At 39.6% G+C, this 12,500-nt stretch overlaps 1 long non-coding RNA gene across 1 annotated transcript in view; it reads left to right on the top strand.

Moving 5' to 3' along the window:
• Positions 1-12,500, top strand: part of LOC147020166 (uncharacterized) — a 97,604-nt gene that overhangs the window by 22,254 nt on the left and 62,850 nt on the right. Inside the window, exon 3 of the long non-coding RNA XR_015061671.1 lies at positions 7,577-7,637. This is a non-coding gene — a long non-coding RNA (uncharacterized LOC147020166). The remainder of the gene's footprint in view (positions 1-7,576; positions 7,638-12,500) is intronic.

The following is a 12,500-nucleotide window of genomic DNA, read 5'->3' as shown; positions in this document are numbered from 1 at the left end:
TCGAGAACATCCGTACTCTCTGACACTGCAGATGAAGGCTTTGTACACTTGTAGGAGCTGAGAAGACCAAGGAATGATAGCTCGCTTTAAATATTTCAAGGTTCCTCCATGCCTTGGAATCCAACCTGGGTATGTTAATGACCAAGAAAATGTCTCAGCACATTTTGTCCAAAGAGTTACAAAAACTACACAATTTCAGAGGTCGATTTCAAAAGTAAGTTTATGGTTTAGCCATACTGGCTTTCTATCAAGCCAAAGTCTTCTTCATTTGTATGCAGCACAAGGTTGCGGGGTAGCATCATTAGCTGAGGGTGCAGCTGTGCCACTGATGAGCACCACTGATGAGCACATGTTTGAAGCCCATGTGCCACTGATGAGCACGAATTTGGAATTTGGTCATGGTGTCAGCGATAGCTTACCTACTCTTTGCAAAGGACACCAAGGGATCTTTAACATCCACCAACGAATGCTGGCAGATGGGATGTCCGTTTAACATCCAACCAAGGGACAGCACACACATTGATGAATCGTCCTGCCTGTGAAACACCGGGGTGACAGTTTATAGCTGGGTCCGGATTCAAATCCAGGCTAGACAGCTTGAAGGCGAGTATGCATACCTCCTATAGGTCATCCTGTCAGCCCTTAGAGACAGAGTATGTGTGTGGAACTTGGAAAAATTGAATGATGCATTCAAGATGATTAACCAGCTTCATATTTTCTCTAAATTATGGACAAGGAGGTGGTTACAGCCTGCCTGGTGGCATTGGAGTGAAAGATTTCCAAACAAATAATGGAGTCACCTGCAAAGTAACTTACAAGGTTTTCCAAAGAGACTGAGAGATCGTTAATGCATACAGGATGGGTCTCAGGGTATTGCCTTAAGGGAGAACAGCTTCTAAGAAAAGGGCATGAGTTAAAGCTCCTTCATAAGCCACTTATTATTTAAGAAAATTAAGAGAATCCACCAACTAGTCAAGGAGAGGACCCCTTATGCCATTAGTAGTAAGTTTCACGCTGGGTACCAAATGGTGTCGAATGCTTGGGAGATTTTTTCTGATGTATCTGATGTGGTTATCTATTATTGTGTTGATTAGAAAACTTTTATTTACTTATGATGAATGGAGCAGGACTAAAATGTGGTGAGCAACAGGGTTCCTGAGGTTGTGGTCGATAACTCCTTAAAGAAGCTGGCTGACATTCTCTTCTCTCTTTGATTAAAAGCTGAATAAAAGAGTTAAGAGAACTAATGGTGAGGCAAAAAGATAGGTGAACACAGAGGGGTCAACAGGCCTAACATCTCCTCCAAAAGCTGATGCTGATCAGCTACATGCAGCGTTTCATTCTGGCACCCCCTAGAATTGAGAGCCAGACTGGATTTGAACCTGCAATACATGAGTAAAAATCTTGTTTCTTGAGGATGTTGCTGTTCAGTTATTCATTTGGATGGACAGACCGCATTCCCACGATGATGGATTTCGTTTTCGGGGAGCAGGTTATAAGCATTGTGTGCCACTCGGTTATGCATATAAACGGTGCTGCTGTCTGCGTAACGATGACAGATGAATTCTGTATGCATGGAATCACAATACTTAACAATAACACCGTTCCAAGTTCCTGTCAATAATTCACTGTGACGTTTCAAAAAGGCATCATCACAAAATCGTTGAGCTAAAATCTTGTTAATCATACGATGAAGAAGGTGAGGAAACGTATCAAGTAAGATCCCTTCTTCAAAGTAAGAGAGAGAACAGGATTGCAAGAAGTTAAAGGTATGCGTGCATGTGCTGCATGAAGAAAGTGATGTGTATGTTGGGGATCTGTTCCCAAGGACAAACCAAGTGGCCTGCTTGGCAAAATTTGAATGCTGCAGGTGGGTTCTCGGTCCTGCCCGAACAATGGCTTTGGTAACCTCGAAGAACATTACCGCCAAAACGAGAGGCCAAGAAATCAACTCTCACAGTTTCATATATGATAATCCTTACTACACTTCATGGACAGGTGTGTATTTGTTTGTTTGTCGCTCCTCCTACTTTTCTGGACCGATTACATCCCTACTTGCACATAAGATTAGCACAATTACAATTAGTGCAGAGGGGTGTTTAAAAAAATATCTTTGGTAGTGGTCTCGGAAAGGGGGAGGTGGGGGGAATGCAAATTCTTTATGTAAATGTGTATCGTGTCGCGCCATTCCAGGTGGGATAGGTATTACAAGTCCACCATTTACAGTGCAGCAGGCCCACCTCGAACGTGGGTCCGTCGCTCTATCGCAGTCTGGTGCAGAGGAATACACAACCATGCATCTCTGTCTCACCTCACAGTTACTCTTTCAATATCTTGCCGCATGGACTATCACGTTATTTAGTTTGATAACACGTGATTTAGTTTGATAATATGTGATTTAGCTTGTATTGTGTCATTCAGTTTATCTTGTGATATCGCGTGATTTAGCTTATCGAGTGATAATGCAAGATTCAGTTTGTTATCATGTAATTGTGGGTGATTTAGTTTGTTATCGTATGACATCACATGATTTAGCTTGTTATCATAAGACATCACGTGATTTGCTTTGATGTCTCATGATTTAGTTTATCGTATGACATCCCGTGATTTAGTTTGATACCGTGTGATTTCATTTCTTATCATATGATGTCGTGTGATTTCGTTGATCTTGTGATATCACGTGATTTAATTTGATATTACATGATTTAGTTTGACATTGTGTGATTTAGACGGTATCGTGTGGTATTGTGTGATTCAGTTTATTGTGTGATATCGCGTGATTTAGTTTATCTTGTGATATCACGTGATTTAGTTTATCGTATGACATCACGTGATTTAGTTTCATATCGTGTGATTTCATTTGTTATCATATGATGTCATGTGATTTCGTTGATCTTGTGATATCACGTGATTTAGTTTGATGTTACATGATTTAGTTTGACATTGTGTGATTTAGATCGTACCGTGTGGTATTGCGTGATTCAGTTTATTGTGTGATATCGTGTGATTTAGCTTATTGTGCGATATCATGTGATTTAGCTTATTGTGTGATATTGCGTGATTTAGCTTACTGTGTGATATCGCGTGATTTAGCTTATTGTGTGATATCGCGTGATTTAGCTTATTGTGTGATATCGCGTGATTTAGCTTATTGTGTGATATCATGTGATTTAGCTTATTGTGTGATATCACGTGATTGAGCTTATTGTGTGATATCACGTGATTTAGCTTATTGCGTGATATCACGTGATTTAGCTTATTGTGTGATATCGCGTGATTTAGCTTATTGTGTGATATCACGTGATTTTGTTTGATATTACATGATTTAGTTTGACATTGTGTGATTTAGCTTGTATTGTGTGGTATTGCGTGATTCAGTTTATTGTATGATATCGCGTGATTTAGCTTATTGGGTGATATCACGTGATTTAGCTTATTGTGTGATATCACGTGATTTAGTTTGATATTACATGATTTAGTTTGACATTGTGTGATTTAGATGGTATTGTGTGGTATTGCGTGATTCAGTTTATTGTGTGATATCACGTGATTTAGCTTATTGTGTGATATCGCGTGATATAGCTTATTTTGTGATATCGCATGATTTAGCTAATTGTGTGATATCACGTGATTTAGTTTGATATTACATGATTTAGTTTGACATTGTGTGATTTAGATGGTATTGTGTGGTATTACGTGATTCAGTTTATTGTGTGATATCGTGTGATTTAGCTTATTGTGTGAAATCGCGTGATTTAGCTTATTGTGTGATATCGCGTGATTTAGCTTATTGTGTGATATCGCGTGATTTAGCTTATTGTGTGATATCACGTGATTTAGTTTGATATTACATGATTTAGTTTGACATTGTGTGCTTTAGATGGTATTGTGTGGTATTGCGTGATTCAGTTTATTGTGTGATATCGTGTGATTTAGCTTACTGTGTGATATCGCGTGATTTAGCTTGTCATGTGATATCGCGTGATTTAGTTTATCATTTGATATCGCGTGATTTAGTTTATAATGTGATATTGCATGATTTAGTTTATCATGCGATAACACGTGATTTCGTTTGTTATCATATGATACCACGTGATTTAGCTTATTGTGTGATATCACGTGATTTAGCTTATTGTGTGATATCATGTGATTTAGTTTGATATTACATGATTTACTTTGACATTGTGTTATTTAGATGGTATTGTGTGGTATTGCGTGATACAGTTTATGGTGTGATATCGCATGATTTAGCATATTGTGTGATATCACATGATTTAGTTTATTGTGTGATATCACGTGATTTAGTTTGATATTACATGATTTAGTTTGACATTGTGTGATTTAGATGGTATTGTGTGGTATTGCGTGATTCAGTTTATTGTGTGATATCACGTGATTTAGCTTAATGTGTGATATCGCGTGATATAGCTTATTGTGTGATATCGCATGATTTAGCTAATTGTGTGATATCACGTGATTTACTTTGATATTACATGATTTAGTTTGACATTGTGTGATTTAGATGGTATTGTGTGGTATTGCGTGATTCAGTTTATTGTGTGATATCGTGTGATTTAGCTTATTGTGTGAAATCGCGTGATTTAGCTTATTGTGTGATATCGCGTGATTTAGCTTATTGTGTGATATCGCGTGATTTAGCTTATTGTGTGATATCACGTGATTTAGTTTGATATTACATGATTTAGTTTGACATTGTGTGCTTTAGATGGTATCGTGTGGTGTTGCGTGATTCAGTTTATTGTGTGATATCGTGTGATTTAGCTTACTCTGTGATATCGCGTGATTTAGCTTGTCATGTGATATTGCATGATTTAGTTTATCATTTGATATCGCGTGATTTAGTTTATAATGTGATATTGCATGATTTAGTTTATCATGCGATAACACATGATTTCGTTTGTTATCATATTATACCACGTGATTTAGCTTATTGTGTGATATCGTGTGATTTAGTTTATCATTTGATATCGTGTGATTTAGTTTATAATGTGATATTGCATGATTTAGTTTATCATGCGATAACACGTGATTTCGTTTGTTATCATATGATACCACGTGATTTAGCTTATTGTGTGATATTGCGTGATTTAGCTTATTGTGTGAGATCGCGTGATTTAGATTATTGTGTGATATCACGTGATTTAGCTTATTGTGTGCTATCGCCTGATTAAGCTTATTGTGTGATACCGCGTGATTTAGATTATTGTGTGATATCATGTGATTTCGTTTGATATTACATGATTTAGTTTGACATTGTGTTATTTAGATGGTATTGTGTTGTATTGCGTGATGCAGTTTATGGTGTGATATCGTGTGATTTAGCTTATTGTGTGATATCACATGATTTAGCTTATTGTGTGATATCACGTGATTTAGTTTGATATTACATGATTTAGTTTGACATTGTGTGATTTAGATGGTATTGTGTGGTATTGTGTGATTCAGTTTATTGTGTGATATCATGTGATTTAGCTTATTGTGTGATATCGTGTGATTTAGCTTCTGTGATATCGCTTCATTTAGTTTATCATGTGATATCACATGATTTAGCTTATCATGTGATATCGCGTGATTTAGTTTATCATGCGATAACACATGATTTAGTTTGTTATCATACAATACCACGTGATTTAGCTTGATATCGCATTATCATGCAATTTAGCTTGTTTTCATGTGATTCAGTTTATCATGTGATATCATGTGATTTCGTTTGATATCACATCATCACGTGATACAGCTTGTTATCGTGTGATTCAGTTTGTTATCGTGTGATTTAGTTTATCATGTGATGTCATGTGATTTCACTTGATATCGCATTATCCAGTTTGTTATCGTGTGATTCAATTTCTTATCGTGTGATTCGGTTTGTTATCGTGTGATTTACTTTGTTATCGTGTGATATCACGTGATTGACGAAGTAGCAAGTACTGTATTTGTGGGCGGATGGACGGACGACGCACCATCCCATAAGCCCCCCGGAGCTACTTTACAGGTGAGCTAAAAACCATCCCTGGGAATATTATTACAAACGAACTACAGTTGGAAGCTGTCCGGGGCTCAGCGACGATCCTGAAGTGTATCGTGATATCCTCGGCACAAAACTTTGAGAACAGAAAACTTCAGAGCTTGGTCCATGAATCGTGACCCCTAACTGAAATGAAGGTGGATGCTTTAAATCTGCCCTGGGAGGACTCCGTTCCACATTCTGAAACCTGCACATGTAGATACCAATCAACGACACGCACGCGCCACGCACGCACACACGCACGCACGCACACACACACGCACGCACGCACACACACACACACACACACACACACGCACGCACACACACACACACACACGCACACACACACGCATGCACACACGCGCACACACACACACACACACACACACACACACACACACACACACACACACACACACACACACACACACACACACACACGCACACACACGCATACACACACACACACACACACACACACACACACACACACCCCTTTTATTAGTATAGATTGGTGTTACATCTGTTGTTCTCCAATCCTCTGGTACCTGTCCTGAGGCTACCGAGCGTTCTGCTCACTCCATGTTTATTTGCTCGTCCACCTCCCTCATACTTTTCTTGGATGCATATTTTCTCCGGTCCTGGAGCTTTATCATCCCTTTATTTTTCAACCTGTTTCTTCACTTCCTCCACTCCTATGTTGGATCTCTTCTAAAAGCCCTTGCTCACCCCTGAGATGGATACTCTCAGCTATTGGAAGTTCCCCTGACAGTTCCTGTATAAATGTAGAAGGATAAAAAAAAAACAAGCTGAATACCACGAATGACCCCGACGTTGAATGAAAGCTGATTTGCAAATGATGTTGATATTTGGACAGCCGATTACCAGACGATATAAAAAAATAACAATGAATCCCATGAATGATCGGGTGTCAAAAAAAAGTCGATTACTATATGATTTTGATGATACTTGCACAGCCAATTACCAGACAATACAAGATGTCGACTATGCACGACCCCCACCCCTTCTTTTTTATGGCGTCGATTTCTTCGATAAAATAAATGTAGACACAAATTCCTGCCAGCTTGACTACACAATGTAAGGTGCCATTGCAGTTAAAGATGACAGAAACACAAATCTATCCACATCTCAACGAAGACATGTCCTTCGTGTGTGACTGTTTCAACTTTAAACGGTGAAGACGGACTGACCACGTGCCTGGGCGTGGCCTAACTCTACGATTGGCAGGAGCTCTGAAGCGCTCGAGCTGTAATTGGTTACCGATCTCGTGGACGGTCTGATGACCAATCACAGTAATGACGTAAATGTGAGGAGGATGAAGAGGAGAAAACAATTTGAAAACTCCTTCTATTGACAGAGTCAAACGTCGGGGTAAAAACTTATTTAATAATCCTGCCATCTCACATTGTTGTCTTCCAATTATCTTGTGCTATTCCAAAGAAGTTAGGATTGTTACCTCACCACCGAAGGTGAAGGAGGTTAGGTTTTCACCGCTTTCTGTCTGTTTGTTTGTTTGTTTGTGTGCAGGATATCTCAAAAATGTATTGGGCCCGGTGTGTTCTCGTGGATCAGGCATTGCGTGGTGAAGGTATGTGCTCTACTGAGTGCCCATCTATTTTTTTTTTTTTCTTTTTTATAATCTATGGATAAAACAAACAGGTTTTGGATTGTGCTTGTCAAGTAACTTTGAACTTCACACCTTATTTTATGCTCCCTGAAGATGCATCAAATCTTTAATACTCGACAGATTGTTCAAAATAATATTGATAAAGACTAGCCGGGAGGCGACGATGGTTCGCGGGCGTTATTGAACAATGCCACGATAGGTACAATTGAATTAGTGGAAGCTTTTGAGGAAGCCCTACCGTAAAAACCTAAAACGTATCTTTTCTTTTCTTTTCCGTCAAAATTGACCAAATCAAATCGGATTTTTAAAATATTTTGTACTTATGGACATTACACACAGCTTCGAGGAAATGAAATTGCGAGAAAAAAAAAATCGAGAAAAAAAATAAATAAAAAGTTCAAGTGGGCATGGCTCCACCCACAAGGGGCGTGGGACGCCCCTCATACAAAAAAAACACAACTAGACCATGATATCTAGCTTGTGTCCAAGTTTCATCAAGATCGCATTAAACGTCATGGAGCTATGCTCTGGAGAGGTCACAAACAGACAGACACACAGACACACAGACACAACGAAAATAGTGGTCACTGCTGGTGCCCATGAACCAATTTATTGTAGTAATGAAGCCACCTGAAAGATGTGTTGCGTTACCCAAGAGCGCAATGCAATCTTTCCACCTTGTACGATGAGAAATGAACTTGAGCAAGTGAGACCTTCCCGTTCTGTCATTTATAACGTCCTATGAGGCATAATTTGCCGCGTGTAGCGAACATGCAAAAACACCTATTATGCAATAGTTAATTGCGGCAATGTGAATGACAATTTCAATTTTACAGCTTACTGCATCCTGTCTGCGGGCATTTTGAGCCACCCGAGGATTAACAGGCGCGATGCAAATCCATTTGTCATTGTCTTTACCGAGGTATGCTTTTGTCGTGCGGTGGTTTCGCAGCCAGCTGTCGAAATTATATCGTCGGTTGAATTGCCAGCGCTTCGAGGGAAAGCTTGCATCCACGACTCTGTGCTGCAATTTTCAGTGACCAGACTAGGGGAGAAACAAAGCGCATGAGCACATGTTGCAGGATGGTGTCACTTGCCTGATTGTCAGAGGACAACCATAATGAAGAAGAACCTCAAAGTGATCATCTCCTCACCTTGTCTTCTTGTCTGGAAAATAATGCTTCGTATTCACGAGCGAATTGGGTCATGAGGTTAAGCTTATGGCGACATTGTGTGTGTCGAGAAGGAACTTTGCTCTGCATATCCACAAGCTCAGCCTGGTATTTTAAAGATGCTATTGCACAAGAAAACTTTTAGGATTCTCATGTTTGTAGTGTTTTAAAAGTTCATAAAAACAAATCTCTTGCTTAAATTGGATTGTCTTGTGAGAACCTGCAACATGTACATGGGTTACCACTGCTGAACAACATCTGGCTTTCCTGGAGGCAGAATTAAAGGCCTTCAGACTTATTAGTATCTTTCAGAGGATGCCAAGACACAAGAAACACATCAAAGTCAGGTTGACGACTTATCTGTGGACTTTTGCCATTCTTATAGTTTTCCCGTTTCCCCCACCAGAAGCCTGATCACACAGGTTAAACCAGTAATTCATAATCATCCCAAATTTTGATTTCTGCCCACCACCACTCCTTTGGGTAATCACATTCCCTGCAGCACCGGATTTTTTTATGGTGTACGCCTCGGGACACATGGGTGGTGGTGGCCCTTTTGCCACCACCAATGAAGTAAAGCAGTGGTTTTCAACGTTTTTACTGATGGAATCCTGAACTCTTACATCTAATTCTGTGACACCCCTATTCAACTTTCTATTTGTGTAGTTGCCTTAAGAACATTACAAGTTCCACAAGTTAAATTATTGAAAAAAATACATCATTTCAGGAGTGTTTTTGTGGGCTTTTATTACCACCAATGGATTCCAGATAAATGAAGATTGGCAAAGCATGCAATTAGCCTGTCAAAAATATATTGTGTTATTGTTACAACTTCCAAGCAACATTTGATTTAAATCAAGTATTGGAACGATAAGGAATGAAACGAGAAGCATTGCTTTATATGTTCCTGGTATCGGATTCCTCCAACACAGAAAGTAAAAATCCCTCGAACAAGTGAATGCGAACTATATTAGCGAAACAATTTCCAACTAGACTTGTCAAATACCCATTGAACGCCCAATTTTTGTAGCAAATTTGCGACACTGGGTAATTTCGAGTTAATAAGCTATAATTCACAACAACAATCATACACTTAAGCCGCTGTCACACCTTGACGATTTAGCCAGCGTATGCCGACGTATGAAAAATTTGTCTAAAACGCTGGCACACGTCGAATACGTTATGGGTAAGTTTTGTATACGTTAAGAGCACGCTAGCATACGTCGTAGTACGCTGGCATACGTCGTAGTACGCCGAGCTCGTCGACAAATTTTAACATGCTCAAAATTTTTCGACATATGCCAGCGTATGACTCACACGTTCTGCATACGCTGGCCATACATTGTAGGCACATTATGCAATTGTTGACACACGTCGACACACGTTACTTGTAAGTTACTCATAAGTCGAAACATGGCGAGGTAATGTTTAGCATACCTGAAACTTATTTCTAACCTATGAGTAACGTGTTGTAGGCACGTTACGCGATCGTTGACACACGTCGACACACGTTATTTGTAAGTTACTCATAAGTCAAAACACGTCGAGGTGATGTTTAGCGTCAGTGTTCCAGACTCCATGTTTTTTTTTTTTGTTTTTTTTTTCATTCTTCATTATGACGGTGATGTTGACACTTTGATTTCTAGTGCTGTTATAATATAATATAATTAATAGGCTGCCGCACAACGATTTAAATCATAACCGCACTAGAATTCGAAGTGTCAACATCACCGTCATGCCGATGAAGAAAAAAGAAAAAACAATGGAGTCTGGAACAATGACGGGTTCCTCCTATGTGAACCCCATTTTTATATACCAATTCCCCTAAACGCTGCCAATACCCCATTATACGGTAGCTATAAATTCAAAACACGTTCAGTAAGTTCTGTGGTCATCCGGAAGACGTCAAATACATCTACATATGTCAATATGCGTTGGAGATACGTTACACATAGGTTCAAAGCACGTTACTCATAGGTTAGAAATAAGTTTCGGGTACGCTAAACATTACCTTGATGTGTTTCGACTTATGAGTAACTTACAAGTAGCGTATGTCGACGCGTGTCAACGATCGCATAACGTGCCTACAACTTATGGCCAGCGTATGCGGAACGTGTGCGTCATACGCTGGCATACATCGAAAAATTTTCAGCATGCTTAAAATTTGTCGACGAACTCAGCGTACTACGACGTATGCCAGTGTGCTCAGCGTGCTCTTAACGTATACAAAACTTACCCATAACGTATGGGACGTGTGCCAACGTATTCGGCAAATTTTTCATACGTCGACATACGCTGGCTAAAACATCAAGGTGTGACAGCACCTTGACACTTCGATGTCTAATGCGGTTATGATCTGAATCATCGAGCCGCAGCCTATTAATAGCCTACGCCACGTGATCGTCGGCGATACGCTTCCGCACGCTATGCATAAGTTAGACTATCGTTGGGCATAGGTTGTGAACGCCGAAAACACGCTAAGCATTCGTTGGTAGAACTTATCTATATGTTATCGAAACGTTCTGTGTACGTTACTTAAACGTTATGCATACGTCCAACTCGTTATGAATACGCCCAAAACTGGAAAAAAAAATCAATAGTTCAGCGTACGCCAGCGTTTTACATACATTTTGATACGTTGCCATACGCTGGCTAAAACGTCAAGGTGTGACAGCGGCTTTACATGTAACGTTGCACGACCTGATGGTGATAATAGCATATGAAGCTTGGTGTTGGCTTAGTGGTTAGGGTGGCGGCTTGGGATCCAAGGGTCCTGAGTTCAAGCCCTGTTGGGCCGCTGAACACCAGGAGGTTGACTCAGCCTGTCATCCTTCAGAGGTCGGCAAAATGAGTACCAGTGTACAGGTTAGGGGAGGGGGACACTGCATCAGTGGCATAGCGACGTCCCAAACAATGTTGCAACCAGGGGGGGGGGGAGAGAGAGAGAGAGAGAGAGAGAGAGAGAGAGAGAGAGAGAGAGAGAGAGAGAGAGAGAGAGAGAGAGAGAGAGAGAGACAGAGAGACACAGATAGATAGACAGATAGATATATATATATATATATATATATATATATATATATATATATATATATATATATATATATATATATATATATATATATATAGATAGATATATATATGGGCAGACAGCAACTGCTTAAACATGGATATCGCTTGTGTGTATAAACTGTATGTATGTATATATATATATATATATATATATATATATATATATATATATATATATATATATATTTTTTTTTTCATGTCTGTGCATCATGGGAATCCTGCTTGCATGTACACTTTCAGCTGGCTAAGTAAGGCGTGCAAAAATTGGATATAGATCATGACAATAATCCTGGATAATAGGTGGTGGAGCATGTGTTGAGTGGTGGAGGCCCCGAAGCACATGCCCCAGTAGCCGTTGCGTAAATCCGGCCCTGCATCCCTGAAAAGATACTTTTTTGTTCTTCTCTCGAGTCTATCAATATGACAGGCATCATCCTGTAATAGTGTCATCATTTCCTTCCCAAAAGCTTTTATAGACTTGATAACCCTTCCCCTTCGATCTGGCTGCACCTTTCAGCCCATTCTCATAATGTTTCTTTGTATTTACCCCACGCACACGAAGCAAAAAGAAGGGTTCAGCAAT

The sequence above is a fragment of the Eptatretus burgeri genome, chromosome 9 (assembly GCF_056783735.1).
Source record: "Eptatretus burgeri isolate ZD-2024b chromosome 9, Ebu_testis_v1, whole genome shotgun sequence".
NCBI lineage: Eukaryota > Metazoa > Chordata > Myxini > Myxiniformes > Myxinidae > Eptatretus > Eptatretus burgeri.
Note: the sequence above shows the minus strand (reverse complement) of the source record. Positions and strands in the feature narration are given on the sequence as shown.